Source organism: Mirounga leonina, unplaced genomic scaffold (genome assembly GCF_011800145.1).
Source record: "Mirounga leonina isolate KUSES-001 unplaced genomic scaffold, KU_Mleo_1.0 Mir_201, whole genome shotgun sequence".
Classification (NCBI taxonomy): Eukaryota; Metazoa; Chordata; class Mammalia; order Carnivora; family Phocidae; genus Mirounga; species Mirounga leonina.
This window is the reverse complement of record NW_023270504.1, coordinates 7,681,579-7,704,421: the sequence shown is the minus strand read 5'-3', so window position 1 is coordinate 7,704,421 and position 22,843 is coordinate 7,681,579. Positions and strand designations below refer to the sequence as shown.

Genomic DNA, 22,843 nt, shown 5'->3' with positions numbered 1-22,843 from the left:
GGGGTGGAAAACCATTTACCATGCTAATGGACACCAAAAGAAAGCTGGGGTGGCAATACTTATATCAGACAAATTAGATTTTAAACCAAAGACTGTAATAAGAGATGAGGAAGGACACTATATCCTACTTAAAGGGTCTATCCAACAAGAAGATATAACAATTGTAAATATCTATGACCCTAACATGGGAGCAGCCAAATATATAAGCCAATTAATAACAAAAGCAAAGAAACACATTGACAACAATACAGTAATAGTGAGGGACTTTAACACCCCCCTCACTGAAATGGACAGATCATCTGAGCAAAAGATCAACAAGGAAATAAAGACTTTAAATGACACGCTGGACCAAAGGGACTTCACAGATATATTCAGAACATTCCATCCCAAAGCAACAGAATACACATTCTTCTCTAGTGCCCATGGAACATTCTCCAGAACAGATCACATCCTAGGTCACAAATCAGGTCTCAACAGGTACCAAAAGATTGGGATCATTCCCTGCCTATTTTCAGATCACAATGCTTTGAAACTAGAACTCAATCACAAGAGGAAAGTTGGAAAGAACTCAAATACATGGAGGCTAAAGAGCATCCTACTAAAGAATGAATGGATCAACCAGGAAATTAAAGAAGAATTAAAAAAATTCATGGAAACCAATGAAAATGAAAACACAACTGTTCAAAATCTTTGGGATGCAGCAAAGGCAGTCCTAAGAGGAAAGTATATAGCAATACAAGCCTTTCTCAAGAAATAAGAAAGGTCTCAAATACACAACCTAACCCTACACCTAAAGGAGCTGGAGAAAGAACAGCAAATAAAGCCTAAACCCAGCAGGAGAAGAGAAATAATAAAGATCAGAAGAGAAATCAATGAAATAGAAACCAAAAGAACAGTAGAACAGATCAACGAAACTAGGAGCTGGTTCTTTGAAAGAATTTACAAGATTGATAAAGCCCTGGCCAGACTTATCAAAAAGAAAAGAGAAATGACCCAAATAAACAAAATCATGAACGAAAGAGGAGAGATCACAACCAACACCAAAGAAATACAAACAATTATAAGAACATATTATGTGCAACTCTATGCCAGCAAATTAGATAATCTGGAAGAAATGGATGCATTCCTAGAGATGTATCAACTACCAAAACTGAACCAGGAAGAAATAGAAAACCTGAACAGACCTATAACCACTAAGGAAATTGAAGCAGTCATCAAAAATCTCCCAAGAAACAAAAGCCCAGGACCAGATGGCTTCCAGGGGAATTCTACCAAACATATAAGAAGAATTAATACCTATTCTTCTGAAACTGTTCCAAAAAATAGAAATGGAAGGAAAACTTCCAAACTCATTTTTTGAGGCCAGCATTACCTTGATCCCAAAACCAGACAAAGACCCCATCAAAAAGGAGAATTACAGACCAATATCCTTGATGATCATGGATGCAAAAATTCTCACCAAAATACTAGCCAATAGGATCCAACCGTACATTAAAAGGATTATTCACCACGATCAAGTGGGATTTATCCCTGGGCTGCAAGGTTGGTTCAACATCTGCAAATCAATCAATGTGATACAATAAATCAGCATGCATGAGAGCAAAGATGAGAACAAGTCAAACCACTCTTGCAGTACAAACCAGCGAACAATGTGCAGACACTTCAGGTGGTGGTTGAGAGCCCGGGCCCTAGGACCTGACCCTCTGAGATCTGATCCCTGTTCTCTTCTTACTAGTTGTATGCCTTTGGGAAAATGAACCTCTCTGACTCATTTTTGTCACCTATAAACTGGGAGGAAAAAGAGTTATCATCTCATAGGGTTGTCATGAGGATTAAATGAGTCTGTACATGTACCAAGTCGGTACATAGCTTGTGGCAAATAAGAGAGTCAATGAAGCCACCATATTTTTCAAGGGTTTGTGGAGATGAAAGGGAAAGTAGAGAGCAATAAGGAGATGACTAGATAAAGCAAAATACAATGCCTTTCAAATATAATCACAATATTTTCATTAGATGGATAGGATCCAATATCAAGACAGTCCTGCAACTGCTTAAATCTGTCAGTTGCTCATCATACTGACTTGGCTAAAGTTACATTCATTGAAATCATGAAATCTGTCAGTTGCTCATCATACTGACTTGGCTAAAGTTACATTCATTGAAATCATGAAATGCAGAGATAATGAGAAATTAATATTGAATTGAGAAATCAAATATTGATTGTCTAATATTAGTGTCTGTATCTAATCAAAACTGCCTATATTTTTAAATTGCCTACCTTTGGCAACATTCATCCTTCATGCTGGGTATTGTCTTCTCCACATGGACACCGGCTCTCTAGGGCAGGAAGGGCTTGGGCAAGCAGAGCAAGGAGAACATAGGAAAGAGTGTGGACTGCACGGTGGGAAGGCAGCTATCTGTTGAGGATGTGTTGGTGCCAGGGGACATGTGGTTTCCAATGATGGGCCCCAGATTCTAGCCAAAGTCACTGGGCGAATGAAAAGAGTGGATGTGTGTTATCGAAGCCATGTGTTACCAGCAAGCACACAAGTCCTAGAGGGGAATGTTGTAAAATCACAGCCTGTGGGTTAGCAGTTATCCACCACCTCCCCCATTAAGGATAACTTTGCCTTTCCACCTTATCTAAAGGAGAGTTAACAGGTAGATGACGATGTATTGTCACAGCTCAGCAAACATGGTTTTCCCTACCTCCCAAAGTGTGAAAGAATAGAGACAAAGCATACTCTTAATCCCCTTTCTTTTTCTTCTCTATCCCATTAATCAAATCACTACATCTATAAATCTGATTGAAAAACAATGTTGATCATACTTTATTTCTAATGGGTTACAGACCATAACACTGCCACTTCCTATTTTTTTTTTAAGGAGGATCCACACCCAGGGTAGAGCCCAACACAGGGCTTGAACTCATGACCCTGAGATCAAGACCTGAGCTGAGATCAAGAGTCGGACACCTAATTGACTGAGCCACCCAGGCGCCCCTCTGGTATGTATTAATTACAAACAAATGTCCTTGGTTTAAATAGTATTTTAAAGGTAAACCATTTCTAGGATTCTTAAGGACATTACTCAATTTATCTTTTATTTTATAAATTAGATGATGGTATTACTCAATTTATCTTTTATTTTATAAATTAGATGATGGTATTCCTATTTCATTCTTACTTTTTACTTTTTTTTTCATTTTAACAGTTTTTATTTAAAGTCACATATAAGATTACTTTATTCCTGCATTTTCTCAATTGCCTCTTCCTTTAATTTGCCCTTTTCCTTTCCTACTTGGTGAGATTTGGCTTTATGTTCAGGAGCTTTTGCAGTCTTTGTCCAGTTACAGTCTAGTGCTAACCACCTTGCTAGGATGAATGCCCACATGGACAGGTGTGCTACTCGCCTTCTCTCGCTGTACTTGTTCAATGACATTTCTTCCTGTAAACCTGGACAACTTCGCCAATTTGCTGACCTTTGTGGTGTCCTTGCACAACCTGTATTCATCATCCTTTCGGATGGGCATGGATCAAATGTTCTAGTTCTGTCTCAGCTCTTTGGAAAGAGGGGAAGACATAGTCTTCCCACAAATGTGGGGAAGTGCATTGAAATGCCTTTTACAGTTCTTGCTATGGTCAGAAATCACAAAGGGATTGAACTTCATTTTGGCTGCTAGCACTTCCTTAATTTTTACTTTATTTCTTTTTTTTTATTATTTATTTATTTGACAGAGAGAGACACGGCGAGAGAGGGAACACAAGCAGGGGGAGTGGGAGAGGGAGAAGCAGGCTTCCCGCTGAGCAGGGAGCCTGATGCGGGGCTCGATCCCAGGACCCTGGGACCATGACCTGAGCTGAAGGCAGACACCTAATGACTGAGCCACCCAAGAGCCCCAATTTACTTTTTTCCTAAGATTTATTTTTATTTTAGAGACAGAAAGAGAGTGCACATGTGCATGAGCAGGAGGAGGGGCAGAGGGAGAGGAGGAGGGAAAGAATCTCAAGCAGACCCCCTGCAGAGCGCAGAGCTCTATGCGGGCCAGGATCTCACGACCCTGAGACCATGACCCCAAGCCCATGACCTGAGCCAAAATCAAGAGTTGGATGCTCAACCAATTGAGCCACCCAGGCACCCCTTTAATTTTTACTTTTAAATGCAAGTATAAGCTCCCAGCCTTTGGGAGGATTGGATGCATGTAGATTAGGCTCTTGACCTTTTTGACTCTCCTTTCCTGAGATCATTGCTCAAATGGAGCCCCCTCTGACAACCTTTTACCATCCCTACCCCCACAGGGTCAATCCCATAGCATCCTAACAAATCCGGAGTCCAGAGGAAAGGAAAACGGGGAGTGCATTTCTCAGGTATGCATGACTATTTATATAGAGTACGCCTCCATTATTTATGGTTTGAAAGAAACCAGCTGCAATGTGAAATCCTTCTGTATAATAAACACTGTTAATAACCAACTCCTAGAAATGACTAACTTGTGGAAAGAAGAACAGTTAAGCCAATTAAATACCACCTTCATGACAAATAATAAAGATTGCTTCCCTAAAGAAAACATCCACATTTCAAGTAGTTTAATAGGATAGAATTTTAAAAGAACACTTTTTGAACAGATAATAGGAGAGAAAAAACGTCTAGTAGACAAGAGCGTTCTCTAGGGGTATAACATCCAGTTGATCATAAGCTGAATACATTTCATTTACTTTTCACAGGGTTCTTTCATAGGATTGCTAGATCAGTAAGACTGCTTTCCTTTCTCAAATTACAGCAATAATGCCAAGCTTTAGTGTCCTATTGCATGCTATACATTTTTGTTGCTAAATTACATAAGAAATGTTGATATTTTTCTTACTCTCCTGTGCATCATCTTGGGCCTCTTCTCTCTTTCTCAGCCTCACGCCTTTTCTTGCTAGAAGCCCTGGTTTATATAAAAACTGCCAGCTCGCTGCCTAATTTTACAAAGGAGAAAACAAAAAACTTAATTAGAAATAAAATAACAAACTCTAAATGGCTCTCATTAGAGCTTTCCTTCTTTAACATAAAAAGACGTAGGCTAATCACTTCATTTCTCTTGAATTTTCTATCTTTTTACAAAAGAGTGTTTTTCTGTACCTCCTCTTCTCATTTCACAGGAAATGTCTCCACACAAAGATTATATTTTCTATCAGTTGGTCTGCCTTGATTGGGTTCAACCCAGGTGGGTGGCTTTTTCTTTTTTTTTTTGCAGAAGTTCAAATTGAGTACTGGCTTCTCTCACACAGAAACCACAAGTCTCAGTTTCTCCTAAGTTGAGGCAAAATGATTCTCCCCATCTTATCAGTGTTTTTCTGACAAACTTAGTATTTCGTGATCTTTCTGTTTCATAAACTTGACCATGCTAGTTATCATGAACCCACTGAATTGGCCAAAGCCTACCGGTATTACCTGTATGTGTCACGACGTAATTTCTGCCAAGAGGCTACTGTGTTCAGGGATATCTTGAACAGATGAATGCAACCTTTTATTTGTAACAGGTGCTCCTCTCTGTTACTAGTGGAAACAGTTTTAAGACCCATGTGAGTTTCCATGCTTGGCCCAGATTCATCCCAACAGTGTCATCCACTGGTGAGCCCCAAATGCCTGATCCTAGAATCTTTCCCAAGTCAGTGGGAATAATATGATTAGGGTGCCTGCTCTAAAATACCTCCTGCAGGAACCTTCCAAAATCTCTCTGGAGAAGGCATTTGGAGAAATTGTAAGACACTAGCGTGGGAGAGCTCCTTAACCCGAGACCAGACGTGACAACCTCAGTTCAGATCCTGGTTTTGCCACTTATAACTGTGTGACTTTGGACACGTTACTTAACCTCTCTGTGCCTCAGTTTCTTCATGGACTAGTTATTCACTGTCCTTTTGCCCCATACTGAGCCCCATGGTGACTGACACTTCAAGTCTATATCACCGAGACTCCCTTGATGTCAGGCTTCTAGTTGTTTCAGTCAAAGGGAAATTGGAAGGTGGGAGGGGGTATTAGAGTATTTGTTCCTCCAATAGCTCACTAACCCCCGAGCTGTTCTCTTCATCTGCCACCCCCACCTCCACACCCTGGGGCTCTGGCCACATCCTTCCATGACTGCAGATGGTTTCTTAGAGCAGCTTTTCCAAGAATAGCTCTTCAGGCTCTGGTTACACCATTTCCTTGCTTGTCCTTTCAGCCTGTGAGTGGGAACAGCTTCCAACTGCAGCTAGTTTGCTGGGTGCCTCAATATCCCTGATTGATTCCCTTAAATCTGCCTACACATCTGCAAATAGTTTCTTCTTTAACTTCTCTTCAGAATTCCATCTGTGCATGCCTCCTCTTTCTTGCTGGAGCCTTGACTAACACATCTTATAGGACTGTTCTAAGGATTAAATAAATTACTACATATAAAGGACTTAGAACAGCACAGGGAGCAGATTCAAGGCTATATATCAGCTGTTGTTACCACTAAGGCCACCTTGTCTTCCTTTCTTGTCAGTCCTGGGAGACACACCACTCAGGTTGCCAAACAGGTGGGAGTCCTTGCTCTAGAAAGCCTCAGGCATCTGGGGGTCCTTCACCAACTTCCCTCCAAGAAGACATTAGCACGGGCCTGGGTGGTAAAGCTAGAACGAAACTGGCTCAGGTACAGATGGGAAAATCAACAGGCAGGGGCAGGGGAGGAGCCCGAGGAGCATCAGAGGGTCTGAACACGTAAACTCAGTAATTCTGGCAAGACCTGGGCTCCAGCAATTGAAAGAAGAGTCTTTGTTTGAGAGGCTACTTCGAGGGTAGGGGCAGAGAGCGGAGGAGGATCAAATGTCTAAGACAAACTTCATGTACCGCATAATTTGGCCAAGGGCCAACTGTTTTCCAAGTTTCTGAAGACCAGGTGGAGTTAAGTGTTTGGGACTAACAGGATCTTATCTAAAAGCATGCCAGCTGGCAGAGATCATGCTCACATATTTATACCGGTGAAATCTAGTTCAGGCAGGAACTGAGACCATTCTTTATTAACAGGACTACCTAGAGGATTAAGAAGCTGTTTACGGCAGGGGATGACATACAGGCATTCAGGACAGCCTGACAAGATTCAAAATGAGCTCTGCCGCATTCTAATTGTACAGCACCGGGCAAAGTCACTCAGGCTCGCTAAGCTGCAAATTTTTAGTCTGTAAAACTGTTAGTAACAGATCCTACCCTGAACGTCGTTAGGAGAACTAAATCAGGAAATTTCGATGCAGTGTTTTACATAGCACCTGACACATATTCAGTGCTCAAAAATGTTTGCCCTGGGGCGCCTGGGTGGCTCAGTCGTTAAGCGTCTGCCTTCGGCTCGGGTCATGGTCCCAGGGTCCTGGGATCGAGCCCCGCATCGGGCTCCCTGCTCGGCGGGAAGCCTGCTTCTCCCTCTCCCACTCCCGCTGCTTGTGTTCCCTCTCTCGCTATATCTCTCTCTGTCAAATAAATAAAATCTTAAAAAAAAAAAAAATTTGCCCTTCTAACTGTCATCGTCCGGGTGATCCCCATCATGGTTCTTAGCGGGCAGCTGGTAAAAATCTTGCAGGCACAAGTTCATGAAAGAGTAACCGAGCTTATAAGGTATCATAAAAGATATGGAATTATACTATAAGATGGTATTAAATCAACCAGTTTACTTTCTCTCCTTTTGTCACAATAACAGATGCACAAAATCCAGACCCAGGAAAATTGCACTTGTTAGCTAAACCTCCTGATGTATCTGCTCCTTAGAATAGTGATTTAAAAGTCAGGTTCTAGAATCAGACCAATCTGAGTTCAAATCCCAGCTCTGGGATTAAGAGCTGTTGAGACCTTAAGAGCTTAAGAGCTGTTTGACCTTTGGGTAACTTACTTTACCTCATTAAGCTTCAATTTTCTCATCTATAAAATGGAAGAAGTGATAGTTCCTACCTCCTAGAATAGTTATGAATATTGAGATGATGCATGCAAACCTCTCATTAGTTTACTTCCAACAGAAGAAAGTTGTGAGAGTTCAAATGGTAAGTAAAGCAGAAGACATCCCTAAGAACATTTGGGAGATCTTACAATAAAAAAATTATGCCATATTGGGGATTGACTAGAAAGAGTCATGAAGGTGATTTTTGGGCGTGATGAAAATGTTAAATTCTTGTCTTGGGTGGTAGTTGAATGGGTGTATAGAATTGCCAAATTCATTGAATTGAATACTTAAGATTTGTTCATTTTATTGTATGAAAATTATACTTCAATAAAACAAAAAGAATAGTTATGAATTCTGCTCTGCACCTAAGATTTTATCCCATCCAACTCTTTATGTGAAGCTGGGAAAATATCACTGACAACATCCATTTAGAGAAGAGGTGAGGGGGATGCTGTTGCCCACATTGTGCACAATCAAAGGCTCTCTGTCATCACAAGTACTACTACTGCTCAAAGTTCATTTACTAGAAACGAGTACAGCAATAGAAGACCCTTGAGTATTGTTCATTAGATCCATCAGAGTATGAATCCATGAGAGTATGAGAGGCTTACCTGCACTGATCTTATTTAGGGCTTATATCTATTAATCTATTACTAACTAGATAAATGGCTAGGGCAGAGTCACACCTGCTACCCAACAGGTGTTTGTACATTTTGCAAAAGGTTTATTAACAGTGGCTGTAGTCTTGCTATTACAGGAGTGAGGCATGCATACCCGATGAAAGAAAGTATGAACGCATGGATGAATGAATGAACAAACAAGTATTTATTAAGTGACTATCATGCATCATCTTGATTATTTAATGTAATTTAAAAAAAATTTTTAGAGGTTTATTTGAGAGAGTGTGCATGCACACACACACACAAGCAGGGGCGGGTGGTGGGGGGGGGAGGAAAGGGAGAGAGAAACTCTAGCATATTCCCTGCTGAGTGTGGAGCCAAGGTCCACCCCTCCACCCCCCAAACCTTGATCCCATGACCCTGAGATCATGACCCAAGCCAAAACCAAGAGTCTCAAGAGTCCGACGCCCAACCGACTCAGCCACCCAGGCGCCCCTAAGGTAATTTAAATCTTATTAAAAACTTGTTAAATGGAGTTATTATTCCCACTTTACAAATGAGAAAAGCCAGGCTTAGAAGGCGAAGTGATTAGCCTAGGTGGGGTTCCACAGTCAGATCATAGCAGAGATGAAAACCATATAAGCTGATTATATCCTAAATAATTTCCATTTGTTACAGTAATATTTTTTCTTAGGAGCTCCTATGTATTTTATTAGATCTTGTATGCATCATTTAGCATGCATCAAAATATTTAGTCTTTCTTTCAGATGCCATTCCAGCTACCTCTCTTTAGGGAATTGATCAGTAGAAAGCTATGAGGTAGGATACACTTACAAAGTATTAGTCAATGTTTTCCCCTAAAATTTTCTACTACTTCTTCATTCTTACCCTCCTTCAAACAGCAGATATGTTATTCTGAGTTCTGTTACCCCCAGGTAGACTAGGTTAACAGAAAGCAGAGGAAAAAAATGAACTTCTTTTTGCATTTAAGTCTTCAAAGTTCAGGCCCCAAGGGGAATGGGAAATAAGGAAGGCATACATAAGATGTAGAAGTTTACTTGGTAATTTAGAGAACGAGTTTCCACCCAAGACTACACAAAGATTTCCCAGGTGTGGGGGAAGGAGATGTGTTAGAAAGAAGTCAGAACATAGATGCTAATGTAGCCTCTGAGCAGGGTCTGTCCCTTCTTCTTCTCCCCATTCAAGAGTCAGATAGGAAGAGGGGATTACCGAAGCTCCAGATGGGTTTGTGGATTCTCAGATCAAAGGGAAAGAGCAAGAACGGCCTCAAAGAGAAATGACTCTGGGGTGTGGCCAACAGATAGATATGAGGGAGTAGTCCCTGTGGGAGCCACAGTGGTGGGAGGTATTATGTTTCCGGGTTGGCTGTCACAGTGGATTCCAGCATGGACTGATAACGACCAGAGACCAGACTCAAACCCTACATCCCCCATGCCCTGCCTCTTGTCACTTGGAACATGCTTCCGAAATTAGAGGCAACTCTGGGAAGCGTGGGAGGAAATCACCAATTTAGCCCAATTTAGCAGAGATCAATTTTTGCTGCATTGGAGGAATGAGGGCTCAAAACAGAAATTAGGTTATAAAAAGATAAACGTAGATTTCTTGTACAGTGAAGTTTGTGGACTGGCATTTTGCTACAGTTGTGTTATAGATGTGATAGAGTCATACCTCAGATCGGATGGAGAAGGGAATAGTACTTGGAGCTTGCAAATAGAAATCTAGGGGGAAAAAGAAATTCCTTTAAGACAAATGTTCCTTTCAACTTGGCCCGTGTTTTATGTTATCATGTTTACTGAGGTCATCCTATTTGTATAGTGTCAAGTTTATTTTTCCTTGAAACATTCTGGACCTTATTCTTCATAAGTTATGTGACCTTCTGCTCACACCCTTTGGAGTCTCTGATCACACTAAGCTTTTGTCCTGGAACTTGTTTATTTTGAAGCAGAAGTTTTTAAGGTGAGAGTCCCTTATTGGTTGAATTCTTTGCAAAAATCCTCCTGTCCAACATGAACTAGAATATTCTTTTCAGTGTGCTACACTCCGTGGAAGAGATTTGCACTTACTTATGCAACCTCTAGTTTCCCATACATCACCTGTCCAGGGATAACTTTGGGCATAGATATGATTTACTTTAAAAAAAAAAAAGGCAATAAAAACCTCAGTCTAATCAAGCTATTTAACCCACCGCCCCAGGGATGACCATCCAGATAAGGCAAAAACAAATTGGGGGAGGGGAGGTGACCACCAAGATGATTTCCTTGAAAAAAAAAATTGTTATTTGAACCTCTGGAGACTCAATAGCTCAACCCGACAGCTGGATGGGTGGGAGGCAAAGGGGTAATGGAGGTAAAGAAACCTGTTACAAGGCAAGTTCAATGGTCTAGGAAATAAGTAATGGTGTTTTGGACTAAGATGGTAATGTTGAGACATACTTGATTTAAGAATATACTATATTTGGAAAGTAAGAACCAATAGGACTTGGATATAGGATATGAGATGCAGAAAAAGGTAAGGTTTGATTCCTGTGCAAGCCTGGATACATACCTGGAATTTCCCATGGCTGGACAAAATATTCCTGAGGGTAAGTTTAAAAACTGGAACTGACCAACTAGAAACCAAACAGGAAAAAAAAAAAAAAAAAAGGAATTGTGAATGAATATCTTTTTAACTTAGTGAAAATTGAACCTGTCATGGAATCAACAACAATAAAAACCTTGGGGTGCCTGGCTGGCTCAGTGGGTAGAACATGCAACTCTTGATCTTAGGATCACAGGTTCAAGCCCCACTTTGGGCATAGATATGATTTACTTAAAAAAAAAAAGCAATAAAAACCTCAGTCTAATCAAGCTATTTAACCCACCGATAAAGATTTGCATAAAGTTGCATCTTATTCAAAAGCTACATGCAAAACCAAGGTCCCCAAATTAATGCTGAAAAGCCAATTGGTTTTCCTACTCCATGAGGAGCCTTCAAAATGCAGTCACCTGACTACTATAAGCGAGGTCCCCCTGCTGGTAATTAGGAAAATTACCTTTGGGCAAATGCATGCTGCATGATAGGTGTTAATTTTGCCCTAAACAAAATATCTGAGGTAGGCCAAGTATCTTCTTTCATGCTATATCCCTCCTTTCTCTTGATGTCTGACTCACTTCCACCAACACCAACTATCACCAGCACCCAGAGTTCCCACACAACATCCCATCTACAGTCTGTATCCTAACATCTAATTTTCCTAGGACTCATGAAAACCCTCTTTTGTGTCCCACTTGTTAACACAACTTATCTTTGTGACCTGACAATGGGAAGCAAAGGGCCAGGTGTTTGAAAGTCTCTCAGTGTAATGATTTTAAGTTAAATACAGACTTTTTTTTCTCAGTAAGAGAAAATAAGTAAAAATTTCAGAACTAGCCATGAGAAAGGCACACAGAGCAGAAGAATGTGGTTGAAGATATGAAAATATAAAGATTTCTCATCATGCCAGGCTATCCTGGCAAGCATCGTGCCCATAATACTCCTTAATGAGGCTTTCCCACTCCCACACCCCTCCTTCACCTGCTCCCCCTCAGGGAGAATTGGTGGTTGCCCTGATCTCCTGATCCAAGAAAACAATGCATGGTGAGTGGGCCAGATGGCCAGGGCCCAAGAGAAAATATGGCAGCCTTGCTTTTTCAGGAGAGTGCAAAAGAAAGCTTGCAAGCCCCAAGTCAGGCTTTCACTACAAACAATAGAGGAGAGGTCAAAGGTTATTTCCTACCACAGTCACCAGGGAGACAGTCGCCAAAATACTTATCAAGCTCTGCTTTTGTGCCCAGAGCTCAAGCGGATAGAACACAGAGAAGTGCAGGTGTTGACAAGCAGCAGGAACCAAATTACAAGGTGCGTATAAAGGGAGCGCTGGTGCAGGAAGCCAGCACTGGGGTTTGGCTTCTGAAGGAGATAAAAATGGTCTTAATGCCCCTATTGAAAGTGCTAAGCTTTATTTAACTATTATTCCTAAGACAACTCCCAACACTTTGAGTGCGACAGCCATTCCTGTTCCACCAAGATGGAAAATATTCTTTTTTTTTAAATCAGAACTTTCTTTTTTTTTTTTTTAAGATTTTATTTATCTGACCGAGAGAGAGACACAGCGAGAGAGGGAACACAAGCAGCGGGAGTGGGAGAGGGAGAAGCAGGCTTCCCGCTAAGTAGGGAGCCCGATGTGGGGCTCGATCCCAGGACCCTGGGATCATGACCTGAGCCGAAGGCAGACGCTTAACCGACTGAGCCACCCAGGCGCCCCAGAACTTTATTTTCAAAGCAGTTTTAGGTTCACAGCAAAATTGGGAGGAAGGTACAGATTTCCCATATACTCCCTGCCCCCACACGCGCATAGGGCCCCCCATTACAACATTCCCCACCAGAATGATGCATTTGTTACATTGGTGAACCAACACTGACATGTCACCATCACCCAAAGTCCCTAGTTTACATTAGGGTTCACTCTTGATGTTGTACCTTCTATGTGTTTGGACAAATGTATAATGACATGTGTTCATCATTATAATATCATACAGTTTTTTTTCACTGTCCTAAAAAATATTCTTTTTTTTAAAGATTATTTACTTATTTGAGAGAGTGCATGTGCCTGCCTGCGAGCAGGGGGAGGGACAGAGGGGGAAGGGCAGAGGGACAGGCAGAGAGAATCTCAAGCAGACTCCCCACTGAGCACAGAGCCTGGCCCAGCCTGGGGCTCTATTTCAGGACCCTGAGATCATGACCAGAGCTGAAACCAAGAGTCAGACACTCAACCCACTGAGCCACCCAAGCACCCTAAAAATAATCTTTACATAAGGAATTTATTTTTAAAATAAGACTGTTTTTTTTAACATGGAAATATACCAAAATTTGATTCCTTAGTTCCAAACTAAAAATTTTCTTCACTTCCTTTTCCCACTCTTGTCTAAGAGTTACATATGTCAGACAAATGTACCAATGTTTCACTGATTCAGCAGGCTTTCTTGATATAACATATTTAAAACTTCTTTGAAAGGTCAAAAAGGGTCAAATGATCATAGTATTTTCATCATTCTTTGTTCCCTTTCCCATCCTGCCCTCCCCCACCCTCCATATCTCTTTTATGTTAGGGACATGATTTCTAGCATACCATTTTATATGCTCTGTTGTGACAGGTATTACAATTTTGACTGAAAAGCTCAATGTGGAACCAGTAAATGGACATAGAGATGGTTTAGGTAGCAGTTTCTACCACTCCTCTCCAGGCCCTCATTCAACTCTAATAATGGAATTGTCTCTTTTTGTCTGTCCCCCACCAGGGGACTGTGAACTGTCCCTACAGATGGAACAGATGGGATTATTTTGCTCACTATTGTATTCCTAGCACTTAGAACAATGCCAGACCACAGTGGGAACTCATTAATGGAACAAGCTGCTATTTGAGATTTTTTTTTTTTAAGTACAGTTGACACACACTGTTACATTAGTTTCAGGTGTACAACATAGTGATTGGACAAGTTTATAGTTACGCTGTGGTCACCACAAGTGTAGCTACCCTCTGTCCTGATACATTATTACAATATCATTGGCTATATTCTTTATGCTGTGCCTCTTATTCCTATGACTTTTTCATTCCACACCTGGAAGCCTGTCTCTCCCACTCCCCTTCACCCATTTTGCTGTTTGTGAGATTTATGCACACACATTCTGAACTGCTTGACTGTCTCTCTTTGACCAGCATTCTAAATTGCCTGATCAGGACCTGGGGTGGGGGCGGGAGGGGGTGGTGGTGCCATCATTGGCCGTGAGCTACTCACCCTCTAGTAAGGCGCACACTCAGCTACTGCTTTCCCAGAGATGATGGAAATTTCTATTAGCAGCCTTCAGTGAATCAAAGACATGAAACATTTTTATGCCAGAAGAAATCTTGATCTACATTGACTACAAAAAGCAGCAGCTGAATATAGGACTTACTTCTTTTCATTGGTTTGGTGGAACTCTTACTACAGCAGGTTTCATTGTGTTCCCTGGAGGAAGAAACAGGGATATAGTCATCTGTCTTTCTCAGGCACATGATGTTTACCATCTTGCTATTGGCTTTAAGGGTAGTTTATTCACATGAATTTCCTAAGTGAACTATTTTCTAGATATGTTCTCAGAAAACATTGCCCTGTGTCTGACCACAGGGCAACTAATCAAGTCGAAAGAAAAAATAAAAGAAGGCAAAGAGGAATGTTTTCTCTGGGTGTCCACACAGCACACTTGGCTACATCCATCAGTGGGAATTTATACCTTCCTTCCTATCCAGTATCAGCTATGAACAGCTATTCCCAGAGTAGATCCTGCACTTAAATCAATATAACTTGTTCATTAACATTAAGTTATTATGAGAAATTTCATCCAAGTCTCTTTTAAAACTCACATTTCACATTTCAAAGTCAGCGGTGCAGATCTTAAGTATAGTGAAACCTCAAAGCTGGTGAGTATCATGTTCTATGTGCCATAGATGTCACAGAGGTATAACTATAGTCTCATTTACTTTGTAATAAATTCTCATTTACTAATTCTTGCTAAGCTTGGTCCAAATTGTGGGGCATTTTAGTCACTGGGATCCTTGTACTAAAAAAGCAATGCTGCTGACAAAAACTAATTGCATCAACTTGGAATTTTGTAAGACTATACCATATCCAGACTATTCCATATGGCAGATTAGATGCTCTAAATGACTCTCCCAATAAGACAAATAAAGGATAAAAATATATTTTTAAACTCCTGAGATAGCAGGAAAGTAAGAAATATTCAGACCTTCAAACCAAGTAAAAGCGCTCTCTGACAGGAAGTAATGGCCTGACTCTCACCGGGATTTCCAACCTGAACTCTTTTGGCCACTGTGATCCAAAACAACAAAAAAACCCAAAAAACAAAAAACCAAACTTAAGCTAAAATTTTTATTCAAAGTAGTGATATTGTCCCTTAGATGTCTGGCAAAAGAAAATAAAATCCAGGCCTCAAAATTTTGCATAGATAAAGATCCAAGAAAAAGGAATAACTGTGTTGAATCACATAAAACACAAGGAAGCAAGGCACCATGAATAAGAGATGGCAGGAACAACAGGGAGAAAATGACCCCGAAAGCCTTCTGATGTTGTGGCTATTAGACACAGAATATGAAATAATTATATCTAATATGTTTAAAGGCATAAAAGTGAAAATTCAAAATATGAATAAAGAACATGAGACACTTGGGGCGCCTGGGTGGCTCAGTCGTTAGGCGTCTGCCTTCAGCTCGGGTCATGGTCCCAGGGTCCTGGGATCAAGCCCCCTATCAGGCTCCCTTCTCGGTGGGAAGCCTGCTTCTCCCTCTCCTGCTCTCCCTGCTTGTATTCCCGTTCACTGTGTCTCTTTCTGTCAAATAAATAAAATCTTTAAAAAAAAAAAAAGAACATGAGACACTAGAGATGAATGAAAAGATTTTTAAAGGAAGCAAATAGATTTCTAGAAGTCAAAAACTGAATCGATAAAAATAGTAGACAATGGAGTAATCGCAGGTTAGCTATACCTGAAGAGACAAGTTGAGAACTGGAAGAAAGATACAAAGAAATTCAGAATATATCCCAGAGATGCAAAATTTGAAATAGAAATGTAAAAGACATAGGATGTAAAGAGGTCTAATTATCATTCCAGGATGAGGTAATAGAATGGGTAAGAAATAGTATTTGTCAGGATAATAACTGGGAATTTCCCAGAATTGTGAAAAGACACAGATCTAGGAAAACCAAACTGAACCAAACTAAAAAGGCAAAATGAGAGAGAGAGAGAGAGAAAAAAATCTATACCTAGTTAGAGCTGCAAACACTGAAAGATAAAAAGACTCCAAAAGCATGCAGAGAGAAGGCACATTACCCACAATGGAATAATAATCATGCACGATGAGGGCGCCTGGGTGGCTCAGTTGGTTAAGCGACTGCCTTCGGCTCAGGTCATGATCCTGGAGTCCCGGGATCGAGTCCCGCATCAGGCTCCCTGCTTGGCGGGGAGCCTGCTTCTCCCTCTGACCCTCCCCCCTCTCATGTGCTCTCTCATTCTCTCTCTCTCAAATAAATAAATAAAATCTTAAAAAAAAAATAATAATCATGCACGATGAAATAACAATTAGGCCAACACCTGACTTTTCAACTGCAATGATGGAAGCCAGAAGATAGTGGAATAATATCTTCAATCAGCTGTGTTAAAACAGCTGTCAATCTGTTAGTCTGTACCCTTTAAGAACTAGGGGGGAACGGGAATAATTTCCAGACAATAAAAACTGAAAGTTCTTACTACCAAAAGAACTCATAGAACGAATTTCCAAGGAAGGACTTAAGGCAAAGAAATGGTGCTCAAGGATGTCAGGAATATGTGGGCAAAAGAAAGCAACAGTGATTGTTGTAATAATTGATTACATTGGTTGTAATATAATAAAAATTGATGGGAATAAGTGGTCTCAAACACTATTATAGTAACTTATAAATCATGACGGGTGGTCGGAATTAAAACATTCTAAGGGCTTAGCATTTTTTTTAAGTAAAAATATTGAACTCTATAACTCTGTAAACTCTGACAACTATTCACATGAGAATAGCAAAAATTTTAAAAAAGAATATATTACTTTTAAGTTAGTACATATAAAAAATCAGATAGGAAGAGGAAAGGAAAACTTGATGAATTTGAAAGGCAGCAATAGTGAGGAGGGGAGACAAAAAAGGTAGCACAAAGAGAAAAGACATAATAAGATTTATTTCTATAATCCTAATATTTCAATAATCATAATAAAAGAAAATGTGTTAAATTTTCCCATAAAAAAAGGCAAATGTCAGACTGGATTTTTAAAAATCCAGGTGTTCAGGGGTGCCTGGCTGATTCGGTCAGTAGAACATGCAACTCTTGATCTCAGGGTCATGAGTTCAAACCCCACATTGGGCGTGGAGCCTACCTTAAAAAAATAAAAGTAAAAATAAAGATCCAGCTGCTTAAAGCTAGTACTCCTAAAACATAAGAACACAGAAAGATTGAAAATCAATAGAAACCAAACTGATAATCAATGAAACAAATCATTCACTGTTTTGTCTCTGAATTTTCTAGTTTTGGAATTAGGCAAAAAAGGAATGACCCCCATTGTCACCGTAAATAAGCAGTTACGAGGCAACATTGCGTGAGGAGTGCTCAGGGAAGAAAACGAAGCAAACTCTAACATATGTAAGTTCAAAACTTCATGAATTTTCTAGCCATAGATTTTGTATTGGCATGGTTTTTAGATCTTGCTTATAAAATGTTCTTTTCTTTTGGAAGAGTCCTGTAAAGTCAAGATTTTGAAACTATGGGATCATTCCTCTATTACTTACTTCTTCAGTCATCTCATTCACCAAAAGGAATACAGAATCTTAAACTCTGGCAAAGCCTGCCTTACTTAAATTCTAATTGCTACCACTTGTTGCAAGGAATAGAGGAAAACCCCCAAAGTTCCTACATATAGAAATGGATAGTAGCTTTGTAAGTGACTCAATCACATATTCTCAAGCTATCCAATAATCCGGTTTAGGATTTCTTTAAGAGTATTATATTATATTATTCATATTATGAAAGGGAATTTGAAGTGTTCCATCTCTTCAACACTCTCAAGTCACTGAAGTGCTTCCCTCTTTTTTTTTTTTTAATATTTTATTTATTTATTTGAGAGAGAGAATGAGATAGAACATGAGAGGGGGGAGGGTTAGAGGGAGAAGCAGACTCCCTGCTGAGCAGGAAGCCCAATGTGGGACTCGATCCCAGGACTCCAGGATCATGACCTGAGCCAAAGGCAGTCGCTTAACCAACTGAGCCACCCAGGCACCCTGAAGTGCTTCCCTCTTGAGAGCCAAGTAAGCAAGAGAAGTTACTTCTGTTAATGCCCTTAAGATTGCCACGGGGGAGAACAATTCAGTCTAGTAACGTTCATGACACCTATAACTACAAAATCAGAAAATGCAAGTGCCAAAAGGGACCAGAGGGAGCTTTGAGTCTGACCCTCCCTCACTTAACAACTGCAAATCTGAGACCCAGAGAAAAATGATTTTCCCAAGGTGTCCCAGCTCGTTAATTGCATACGGGACAAGAATCCAGGTCTAACTCCCTCCAATTCAAAGAACTTCCTATTTATTCTACCACTTTCCCTTTATCATTCTGTGGTTAAAACTTCATTTTTTAAAAATGTTAATTCCAGTTAGTTAACATACAGTGTTATATTAGTTTCCAATGTATAATACAGTGATTCGACACTTGCATACATCACCTGGTGCTCATCACAAATGCGCTCTTTCATCCCCATCACCTATTTCCCCCATCCCCCATTTCCCCCATCCTCCACCCACCTCCTCTCTGGTCACCAGCAATTTGTTCTCTATAGTTCAGAGTCTGTTTCTTGATTTGCCTCTCTCCCTCTCTCTTTCCCTTTGCTCATCTGTTTTGTTTCTTAAATTCCACATATGAGTGAAATCATATGGTATTTGTCTTTCTCTGACTGACACATTCTATAAATTAAAACTTAAAATGCCTAATAAGAAGAATACAAACTGTGCACTGGAGGGAGCTTTCTGTTTTCAGGACTCATCAGAATGAGGGGAGTTCAAAGATAGAATCTCAGAACCAGCAGACGTGGGGAAAGGGCGGGGGTGGCTAATTTTCCAAAGGCAGCTTCAAACATGTTGCTAGTACTTTATTACATTTTTTCCCTAGTAATCACTTTATTGAAATATTCTTTTTATATTTAGGCAAAATTAAACCCTTCATTAGTGGCTACGTTTACTCTCCTCATGTGAATGTTGGAGAAATTAAAGAGGGTATAAGATAAATAGCTAAAAAGACTAAAGGATGGGAAGTGTTTCTTTATAGGAGACAAATGAGGTGGGGATGTCTACCTGAAAGAGACAGCTAGGTGATGATTTAATGCAGAAAAAAAATACATTAAGGGCGCCTGGGTGGCTCAGTCATTAAGCGTCTGCCTTCCATTCAGGTCGTGATCCCAGGGTCCTGGGATGGAGTCCCGCATTGGGGTCCCTGCTCCGCGGGAAGCCTGCTTCTCCCTCTCCCACTCCCCCTGCTTGTGTTCCCTCTCTCGCTGTCTCTGTCTGTCAAAAAAAATAAATAAAACTGTAAAAAAAAGAAAAAATACATTAAGAGATATTGTAAGGAAAGATTACCTCATTGAAAAGCAAAATGTTAATCTTTAATAAAGGTAGCTTCATATTTGGGATTCTGTATTATTATATTACCACTAAAAATAATAATAAACTATATATTTGATAAATTCTATAGGTATGTGATTAGCTTTGTAAGAAACTGTAGGTATATTTTTCAAATTGCTGTGCCATTTTGCAACTTCATTAGCAATGTAGGAGAGTTTCAGGTTTTCTGCATCATTGCCAGCACTTGGTATTGTTAACTTAAACTTTTTTAATCATTCTAATAATTATGTGCTTTTTATATCATATTCAAGAATTCTTTGCCTAATCCAAGGTCATAAAATTTTTCCCTAAGTTTTCTTCTAGAAGTTTTATAGCTTTAACTCTTATATTTAGCTGTAACCTTGATTTTTCCATCTGAAATTTAGTGCATGAGACCAAAGAATGGGCTTCGAAATCCTTTGGGGAAAAAAAATGGAAAGCATTGGCAATAGTTGTTAAGGTGAGTAACATATAAATATATATATTTGCAATTTACAAATAAAATCAATAATCATTTCAATATTTCTTAACATTCTGTGTGTAATACAGATCTTCCTCGACTTCTAAGGGAGCTATGTCCTGATAAACCCACTGTAAATTGAAAATATCGTGTCAAAAATGCACTTAATACACTTAGCCTGCCGCACATCATAGCTTAGCCCAGCCCACCTTAAATGTGCTCAGAAGCCTTACATTAGCCTACAGTTGGGCAAAATCACCTAACACAAAGCCCATTTTATAATAAAGTGCTGAATATCTCATGTAATGTATTGAATACTGTACTGAAATGGTCGTATGGGTACAGAGTGTTTGTGTAAGAGAACCAGTTGTTTACCCTCCTGATCCTATGGCTCACTGGGTGCCGTGACGGCTGCTGTCTGGCATCGTAAGAGAGGATCACACTGCACATCCCTAGACTGGAAAAAGATCCAAATTCAAAGTATGGTTTCTACTAAATGCGTATTGTTTTCACACCATCGTAAAGTCGAACCATTATAAGTCAGACCATCGTTAAGTTGGGGACCATCTGTATACACAACCATGAATTGTGGGCAGAGAAGATGGTCAAGAAGTAGTAGACCCACTGACTTCTTTTTTCTTTTTTCTGTATTTATTGAGAGAGAGAGGGAACATGCAAGCAGGGGAAGGGGCAGAGGAAGAGGGAGAGAATCTCAAGCAAACTCTGCACCAAGCATGGAGCCTGACTTGGGGCTTGATCTCACAACCCTGAGACCATGACCTGAGCCAAAACCAAGAGTCAACTGACTGAGCCATCCAGGTGCCCCCCTCCACTGACTTCTTTCTAATGCATTCCCATTTATTTAAAGAGATGACACATGAGAATTTGAATAATGAAAATGTTTTAAAAGCAGCACACATTTCATTGAGAAGCATAAGGTATAGACCAGCTGTTCTCAACAGGGAAAGAGCCATAGTTTACTGTGGCTGGGGAGACTCTTCAAATTATATATGTCCCCACACCCATGTGCTGAGATTTTGGTAAAAACCCTTTCTTTACCCATTGAGAATAGATGCATTTTGAGCCACTGTTACAAAAGGGCATATTTTATCTCTCAGATAAGTTGTTATGGAGAAAAGTTGTGAACTACCGCTATAAAAAGTGCTTTGAGAGTAGTCTCCTGAGGATTCATGGATGGGTTGAAACCGGATCTTGAAGAAAGCTTGGGTTTGGATAGACAGAGAAGGTGAAGATCGTTTCAGGTATGATACTTGGTAAAGGGGCAGGAAAATAACAAAGAGATGTTCACTTTCCCCTGGAGCACAAGTTGATGAAGGGAGATAGGTCTGAAAGAATAGATTATGGTTAAATTGTGGAATGTAAACTCCATAAAAGTAAGGGTTTTGCCTACCTTATTTACTTCTGTATACCCAGCATCTAGAGCAGTGCCTTGCACATTATAGGTCCTCATGTATGTTGAATTAATGGGGTCTTGACTGTCAAATTAAACATTTAGGACATTATCTTCCAGCATCTAGACAGTGGGGAATAACTGATGATAGTAATGGAGATGTGAGCCCAGAGTTCCAGCAAGAGATCGGCATGAAGCTATCAGAAGCTAGGGAATAGGGAGAAGACAAAAGTCAAGAACCAGCCTTCCGGAAACATTCAGACAGAAGGTGAGGAGAAAGAAAATCCAGAAAGATAAAGAAGCATTATTAGATAATAAATACAACACACATAAAATACCACTTCATAATTTACAAACTCTCTCTTATTCATGATAACACATAAGACAGGCATGGCTTCTCCCATTTTACATAGAACTTCAGAAATAAAATAATAATAAAAACATTAACAACACAGAGGTAAGGGGGGTAGGAGGGATAGGGTGGCTGGGTGATGGACATTGGGGTGGGTATGTGCTATGGTGAGTGCTGTGAATTGTGTAAGACTGATGAATCACAGACCTGTATCCCTGAAACAAATTAATACATTATATGTTAATTAAAAAAATATTAATCATCAAAAAAATAAAAATAAAAATGTATAAATAGTGAGGAAAAAAAACAACATAGAGGTAAGAAAAGATCCAAGTCAATCACAGAAACTAAAATTAATATTAAGAATAACAGGTTAGTGGACTGCACCTGGGTGGCACAGTCAGTTGAGTGTCCAACTCTTGGTTTCAGCTCAGGCCATGCTCTCAGGGTGGTGGGATTGAGCCCCACGTCAGGCTCTGCACTCACTGGGCAGTCTGCTTGAGATTTCTCTCCCTCTGCCCCTCCCCCCACTCATCTCTCTTTCTCTCCCTCTCTAAAATAAATAAATCTTTTTTAAAAAATATTTTATTTATTTATTTGACAGAGAGATAGAGAGAGCCAGAGAGCACAAGTGGAGGGAATGGCAGAGGGAGAGGGAGAAGCAGGCTCCCCACTGAGCAAGGAACCCAATGTGGGGCTCGATCCCAGGCCCCTGGGATCATGACCTGAGCCAAAGGCAGACTCTTAACCATCTGAGCCACCCAGGTGCCCCCAAAATAAATAAAATAAATCTTAAAGAAAAAAAAGAATAACAG

At 40.1% G+C, this 22,843-nt stretch overlaps 1 pseudogene; it reads right to left on the bottom strand.

Annotated features, from left to right (window-relative positions):
- Window positions 1-3,243: 3,243 nt before the first annotated feature.
- Window positions 3,244-3,670, bottom strand: LOC118025463 (annotated as a pseudogene).
- Window positions 3,671-22,843: the final 19,173 nt, after the last annotated feature.